At 45.3% G+C, this 7,937-nt stretch overlaps 1 pseudogene; it reads left to right on the top strand.

Annotated features, from left to right (window-relative positions):
• Positions 1-6,442: 6,442 nt before the first annotated feature.
• Positions 6,443-6,812, top strand: LOC144496115 (NADH dehydrogenase [ubiquinone] 1 alpha subcomplex subunit 5 pseudogene; annotated as a pseudogene).
• Positions 6,813-7,937: the final 1,125 nt, after the last annotated feature.

The following is a 7,937-nucleotide window of genomic DNA, read 5'->3' as shown; positions in this document are numbered from 1 at the left end:
GAGTGCTGCCTTCATGGGTGTGTGTGCAGTGGTTGGACTGCTGTGACGCCTTGCAAGCACCTGCACACACACAGCAGATTTTTAAGATTCCAAGGGGAGTGGCTGGGTCTCCATGGAGTTTGCATCACTGTTTTCCTTCAGAAGGACAGCAATCATCTTCCATTCACTGCCACTCTGCCAATGCCCTTGCTACTACCCCTCAGCTAGCCAGCCCAGTTTGCCACTGTGCATGCCAACGTGAGTCAGAAGGAGGACTTGAGCTCCTCAGTGTTGTGCTCCAAGACAATGTGCAGCCTTCCTCACTGAGGGCCCGATTTTATCATCATGTTGCGCTCGTTTTTGGATGCGAAAACTTGGTAAAGTCAGGCAGGAGGCGAGTAGCATGATCCGCGCCCGCCTCCGTGCTGGTTGCCCCTTTACCAAGGCCCAAAAAAGACCACGATCGGGACCACACCCAAAACAGGCGCAACGCCCATTTAAATGTATTTGCATGCATCCAGAATTGGTGCGAAACAGATATGCTCCATATAAGTCTGATTTGGGCGCTCCATCAGTGGGGGTTCGTGAGGAGGTAAGTGCTGAGCGTCCAACGGCTCTCTGCCTGAGATCGGTGGTTGGGGGGGAAGGTGGGTCCGATGGCTCTCTGCTTGAGACCAGTGGGGGTGGGGGGGAATGTGGGTGCGCTGCCACTCTGCCTGAGATCAGTTGGGGGGAGAAGGGGTTCCGCTGCCACTCTGTCTGAGATCGATGGGGGAAAGGGGGGAGGGGCCTACGATCGGTCTGGGTGGTGGAGGTGGGGGGATAAGGGGGTCGGTAATGTTGTGGGGGTGGGGCAATGTCTGTGGGGGCCAGGGGGAGGCATTATCCAGCCCGGGAGCGATGTGGCAGGGGAGCAGCATTCTATCATATTTTTTCTGCACACGTGCAGTTGGAGGCGCCAGTCGGAGCTGCAGGAATTCGGGCGTGTTAGGCCCCGCCCACAGGCTTCTACAGCGCGATTTGGAATCGCTGATATTTTTTCAGGCAGTTTGCATATGGGGGCGTCTGAGAACGGGTCTGAAAGCCGGATCTGAAACACTCCCAGTTTCAAATCCGCCCAGCACTTCGAATCAAAATGGTAAAATAGGGCACGGAAAGTCAGCATCCTTCCACCATCTGTGCTGCAACAACTGCAGTCGCACTGTGTCAGAGTCTTTGGCTAGGCCGAGGCGCTTGGAAGATGGAGGGTGATTATTGAAATAAAAATAGGAAGTACAGGCAACGCTCAGCAGCTCTGGCAGCATTGTGGAGAGAGGAGCAGAGATAATGGCCGGGACTTTCTGTTCCCATTTGGGTCGGGAGGCATTTGACAGCGAGAGTGGAAAATATCACGAGAAGGCCCGAGTCATGTTTCACGTCATCGTAAAGGCCGGGTACGATCCCCCCTTTCCCCCATCCGTGGCGGGCTACGTTTCCCATCGTTCAATGTCAGGAACGTTGTTATAATACATGAACATATCAACATTGGGCCAATGCGCTGGAATCATACCCCCCACGTAATGCTTCCATGCTGGCGTGATGTCAGAGCAGGAAATGAAGGGTGGATATTCAGTTGGACACCACATGGAAAAGTTAGAAGCGGAAACTGTCAGTGAGGAAGGAGATGTGGCTGCGAAAGCAGCTTGGTCGGCACCTATTCAAACATCAGGAGAGAAATGGAAAGCAATGAAAGTGAACAGAGTGAAGAGACAAACTGAAACCCTGTTGGGGAGAAGAGCAGAACGTCTCCGAGATCGGTATTCCTGGGAAGAGACGTGGCAGCGAATTAAAAACCAAAATTAAAGCAAAATTCTGCAGAAGCTGGAAATCTGAAATAAAAACAAATTGCTGGAATTACTCAGCAGCTTTGCGGAGAGAGAAACAAGGCGAATGTTTTGAGTCTCCTTAACACCTGATTGATTATTGTTTTTGGTATGCAATACGACGGGATTTCTTTATACATTTGGCTTGGAATGTTTGTTTTCCGGTGACTCTTGTTGTGCAAGTCCAAGAGGATGCTGTGATAATTACAGAGCGAATGTAAGCTTTGGGACTGTTGGTGAATGGGGAACTGGGCGGTGGTTACTGGTATTGGACTCAAATCAGTCCTCCATGGACAGTCCAGCTAGAAAGAGGCTATCCAGGTTATCTCCTCACTTCCTCTTTCTCCTCCTGCTGCTCCTGAGCTGCTCACAGTACAACTGGTGACAAAGGCTGTCCCCTAATGATGATGAGATTGTCCAGCATGCAGCAGATCATAATAAATCTTGACACCAGCTCTGCCAAGTACTGTGGGCCCCCTCTCCCCCCCCCCCCCCCCCACTTCCCCCAGAGCAATCTTGTAAGTGGAAGTATTGTTTCAGTCCTCCAATGGTCTTCTTTACCACGTTTTGTGTTGCAGCACAGCTTTCATCATATGCAGCAGTGCACAGTGCTTGAGTTGTGCACTGGAGTCAGCACCCATCTTGTCCAATAGTCACCTGAAGATTGTTATGGTGGCTTAAGTGCCACAGTGGACCGCTGCAGAATGAGGCATCTTGACAGCTGTCAAGGTACTGGGGCATGATCTGGATGATTTGCTGTCTGTACTTATACACCAACAGCGTGTTGATGGAGTAATTCCCTTACCTTTCTGAAAATGGCAGCATTTTCTTGCGGTGTTTACCAAGCAATATGTTTTGCAGTCAATGGCACCTTGTACCATGGGAATGGCTGCATTCCAGCAAAGCTGCATGCTTGCTCTGCTGCTTTGAAATGTAGGTAGCTCTTACTGAGTAGGGAGCCTCAGTGATCTCCCTGTACAATGGAGCACGGTGGCACAGTGGTTAGCGTTGCTGCCTCACAGCACCAGGGACCCAGGTTCGATTCCAGCCTTGGGTGACTGTCTGTGTGGAGTTTGCACGTTCTCCCCGTGCCTGCGTGGGTTTCCTCTGGCTGCTCTGATTTCCTCCCACAGTCTGAAAGATGTGCAGGTTAGGTGGAATGGCTGTGATAAATTGCCCCTTATTGTCCAAAGATGTACAGGGTAGGGAGCCATGGTAAATGTGCAGGGTTACGGGGATAGGACAGAGGAGAGGGTCCCGGTGGGATGCTCTTTCGGAGAGTTGAGGCAGATTTGATGGACTGGATGGCCTTTTTCTGCACCATAGGGATTCTATGGTTCTTGTAAATATCTCCAACCTGAACCAAAGGCATAAAAAATTCATCAGCATGAAAATAGCAAAGCCACCAAATAAACCCATAGATTGGTTCATGCCAGCAAGTGTCATCTGGTTTAAAGAGAAGTTGTGAAAGCCTGTGAAAGAATAAAACTTTGCAAAAGACTTTTCTAACTGCACAGATCGCAGGGTCAATTCTCCCAAAAAAGTTCTAAGTGTTGAATTCACGTAAAAACTGGAGTAAAGCACGCTGATTTTTTCAGCGGGATTTTCAAAATGAATCTCCCACACTCCGTGCATTGCAGAGTGCACTAACGTGAATCTTGCAAACATTCAACGGGTGGGGCCTATTCCTGCTGGAGGGGCCGGCAGCATAGCGCTGAGCGGGCCACTGTGCGTGCACACATCTCTCAACACTAAGATCGGTGTATGTGCAGTGGCCCCGCACTGCCGGCCTCCTGATCGCTGGCCAGCTCAATCGCTGCCCAGCCCCGTGATCCCACAATGCCGGCCCACAGCCCGACCGTTAGGCTCCAGTCAGCCTCAATCCCGCCCCCAACCCGCCCTGCCCCGCCCTGATCTCAGGATCTCCTGATCCTCCCCCTGCCCCACTGGCAGTCGCGAACCCCCATCCCCTGCAGCCCTGACCCCTGCCCCCAGCCAGCTGACACCCCCGCCCTCATCTCAATGCCCAACCCCGATCGCTGGCGTCCCTCCCTCTACTAAAGCAGCGCAATGGGCTGGGAGAATCGCCCCCCCCATCTTCTTTAAGTTCTGAAAGTACACTATAAAAATGTTCATTTTTGTTGCCTTTTTCAACAATGCTACAAAACCTTAGCATTAATTATGTTATCCCCTCTTTTAATGCAATATGTACGTAACATATATAAATGATTATATCATAATGTTAATCTTGGCAATAATATTAAGCAACTGTCGGGTTGTGAAATTATATAAATGTAAGGACATGAGGCTGCTATTATTCAGGTTATTTATGGTGCTGCTCCCGTTTCATTGCTGCGGCAGTTTGGATTTTGCAGAAAGATGTGATAGATTTTCACTGTGCCATAAGCACAACAGCGATCTCAGGCTCATTTGTGTCATTCTGTTTGCGGCAATGAAGCTTGACGAGTGGTCAAATGTTTACAGATAGCCAGCCGTCTGTTGCCCTAAAAAGCAATGCACTGCCCCAGGATATGAAATCCTGAGCATACATGGAGCCATAGCACAGACAGGACTCCCCACTGTTTGCTCCAATGAAGCTGTGTACAAACAGATAAAAAAAGACAAACGGTAGGAATTTGTTTCCATTACGTAGCTGCTGATGGAACATTAGTGTGTGATGTTGTTGCTTGTTGCTATGTTTTTATGATTCAGTGGTTAAATATACTGGGGTTCAATATAAAAATCAATGAGAACATTGCTGAAAAAGAATATGGTCAAATACCACACAGACCGTTTCTTCAAACAACAAGAAACTAGTAGTTTAAGCAGAAATTGACAAGAAAACATCAGCTGACAGGATAAACTGATGTGTTCTGAAATTCGATACAATGCCCATGCTCAGACTGCACAATCTGAATTCAGGTTGCAGCATCAATATCAAATCTGAATGGAGGTTTTTGGGGATAGCACAGATAGTGTCAGATTAGCTTACTGATGACACTATTGCCTCTGAGTTAGAAGGGTGTGGGTTCAAGCATGACTGCAGGGACTGGTGCACATAATCTAGGCTGTGCCAGAGATGTCAGCTTTCAAAAGAGACGTTAAACCTGTCATCCTTCAGGTGGTCATAAAAGATCTCGTCTCATCCCTTGACTAAGACCAGAACGTTTTCCCTGGTGTCCTGGCCAACATTTATCACTCAACCAACATCACCGATTATCTATTATGATCACATTGCTGTTACTGGGATCTTGCTGTGCTGTGTGCACACCAGGTGCTGCGAATCCTATGTTACAGCAGTAATTACACTTTAAAAGTAAAGTTGTCTGTCAAGCAGATTGGGATGTCCAGAGATGTTGATAGCCGTTTTCATTCCTTCTTTTTTTAACGAACGATGAAAAGACATCAGGGACAATTCAATGGATTCATTTCATCATATTATTATGAAACATGCAATTTTGATTCTTCAGTTTTGTTTAATTTATTGGTTAGAGCTTTAGAAAGTACTCAGAGAAAGTGGCGGCTGGCAAAATTTGGAGAAAGCATTTTGAGCAATTTGTGGGTGTCTAGTTGTCAGGCTGCCCAATTCCAGTGATGAGTTTACATTGTCACAACCCACTGTAGACGTGGACAAATGAATTTATAATGGCTTAATACTGGCACAAAAATGTCAAAATGGGAAGTCGAGTTGGAAAGATAAAAAGTGAATGCAGAAATGCAAACGTAAGATTTTTTAAGATATACATCAATCACTCCGATATGCAATCATGTATAAGAGTACACATATGTATATCTATATAAATGTCCTTAGTAATTTTGTTGTCATTAATATGTTAGTTTTATCTACTGCTCTAGTAAGGAAATGTTTTCATTGTGATTTGCGATTGGTGAACAGAGTTGACCAGTCTTCATGTCAATGGCTTTAGCAGTGTTCTTTATTTTTATTCAATGCTCATTGAGTAGAAGTACAATTCTGTCCATAATGTATAAAGTCACCAAAGAAAGGTGTCTATTTTTATTCTAAACTTCTTCAATGTTTTTTGCAATCATGATTTGACTTTATTCTTCCTGGAGATACAGATTAATAGGTTCTGAGACCAATTTCAAACATATATATTTCCATTGTAACAATTCATTGCATTATTTGAATGTAACAGTTCTGTTGTTAGAAGGATATTAATTTATTGCTCAAAGTACCTGGAAAACTTCAATCCAATCAATTGGCAGAAGGATTTGTTCATCTGATAGGGACAACTAATCAATACAAGCACTAGACTTGACTCACTGTTTCATCTAGCAATAGTGAGCTGTCCTATCTAATTATTCATTGCTATTACTCTGGCTGTCATTGTTTTGAGGACAACTCACTCGAAATTAACAGATGGTGCTACTTAGTTCAGTGTTTCGTGTATAACTCAGTCAAGAAGAATCCATCAAAAGTTGAAGATGAGAACCAGAAAAGATTTCAGTGAAAGGCCTAGATATAAGGCCTAGAAATCGAATCAGGTCTGTGATAAGGTCATAGGAAAAAAGTCCACCATCCTCACTCCATTAGTACTGACTAGCTCCAGTAGCCCAAAAAGCAGATCACCGCGGCAGCAATGGCTGGAGTCATGAAGAAAACATTTGGGTTGGTGGGTCTTGCTGCAGCCCAGAATCCTCATGAGACGTTGAGAATTTTGTACTGCAGAATTCTTACTCTCCTGCAATCCATCCCTCAGGGTGCAGCCTATAGCAAGTACACTGAGCAGACCATCAATGAAAGGTTTAACTTGGTAAAATCGGAGCATGATCAAAAATTAGAAGACAAAATCCACTGTGTGCAGATAAAGGAAGTAATTTCACAGGCTGAGAATGAATTTTCTCTGGCATATAAAAGGTTTCCACTTGGCATATAAAATGGCCAAGTGGGAACCTTGGGAACCATTACTAGAAGAAGCCCCTCGCAATCAATGGAAATGGCCACTTTAAACTTTATGTAAATCACATTGCATTATTTGGCAAACCATAATTGTCTGTTCTGTCAATTCTAATCTGAAGAGATGTTATTAAAATGAATCTCTGAAATTAAAAACATACAGTTCACCATTCCAGGGGTAGACAAAGATTGATTAGTCCAAACATCGGTCGATATTGTATTTTGAGTACTGCGTATGGGTTGAGGGGGAGGGTGGGTTTGTGGAGGGGCAAGTGACAGTATCTTGTGAATTTAATTTTGCGTTAGTAGCAGAATTCGCAGCTCTACAAAGAGATGAATAAAAAATTAAGGATCACCCTTAGGGACTCTGGGTTTGCCTCCTAAGTGCCTGAGGATATTTCCTTAATGAATTTTTGCAAAGGGGGTTCCCAACAGGTGTTAAAAGTCCTATTGGTGAACGCAATGGGCTGATTGCCTGTTTGATGCCCAGACCCGGGATATTTTTGCTGGATCCTTCATCGATGTGGCAGGTGTTGCACTTCTGAGGCAGAATGAGTGCAAACTCATTCTCTGCTGTATTGGATCAGGCATCAGGTTATTCCGTAAACCTGACACATGCCATATGAATTTCTAGAGCACAGTCTAGTACTTGAAGTTTTTTATTTTTGGGAAACAATTTAAATTAATAAATCATTCAAAGTCAGTAACTTTTAATTAGGAGGAGTAGACTGTAGAATACAATGAGTGTTTCCTTTGAGATCCTTTTTAACTCCAGGGATGGGTAATAAAATATTGTGCAAGTCTACTGTTGTTTTTAGGTGTGCATGGTGTCCAGCTGAAATAGGTGACAGGTGAAGTAAATTTCCAAATTGTGATCCTAATGCTGGTTATAGAACCTCCCCTCCCCCTCCCATAAAACTCCAGGGGGATTTTCCTCCCTGTCCATCCTGGTTAAGATCCTGGCCTGTATCATCCTGAAACGCCTTCATCCTGGCGCTGAGGAGATCCTTCAGGAAAACCAGTATGGCTTCCAATCATCCCGGGGTGCTGCGGACTTTGTGGCTGGGAGCAAAACCAAGGATTGTTCCTCGCCTTCATCAGCATGACCAAGGGATTGGATTCTTTAAATCATGAAGCTCTTTGCATTGTCCTTCAATGCTTTGGTTTCCTGTTGAAGT

Source organism: Mustelus asterias, chromosome 7 (assembly GCF_964213995.1).
Source record: "Mustelus asterias chromosome 7, sMusAst1.hap1.1, whole genome shotgun sequence".
NCBI lineage: Eukaryota > Metazoa > Chordata > Chondrichthyes > Carcharhiniformes > Triakidae > Mustelus > Mustelus asterias.
This window is presented reverse-complemented; position numbering and strand designations above follow the sequence as displayed.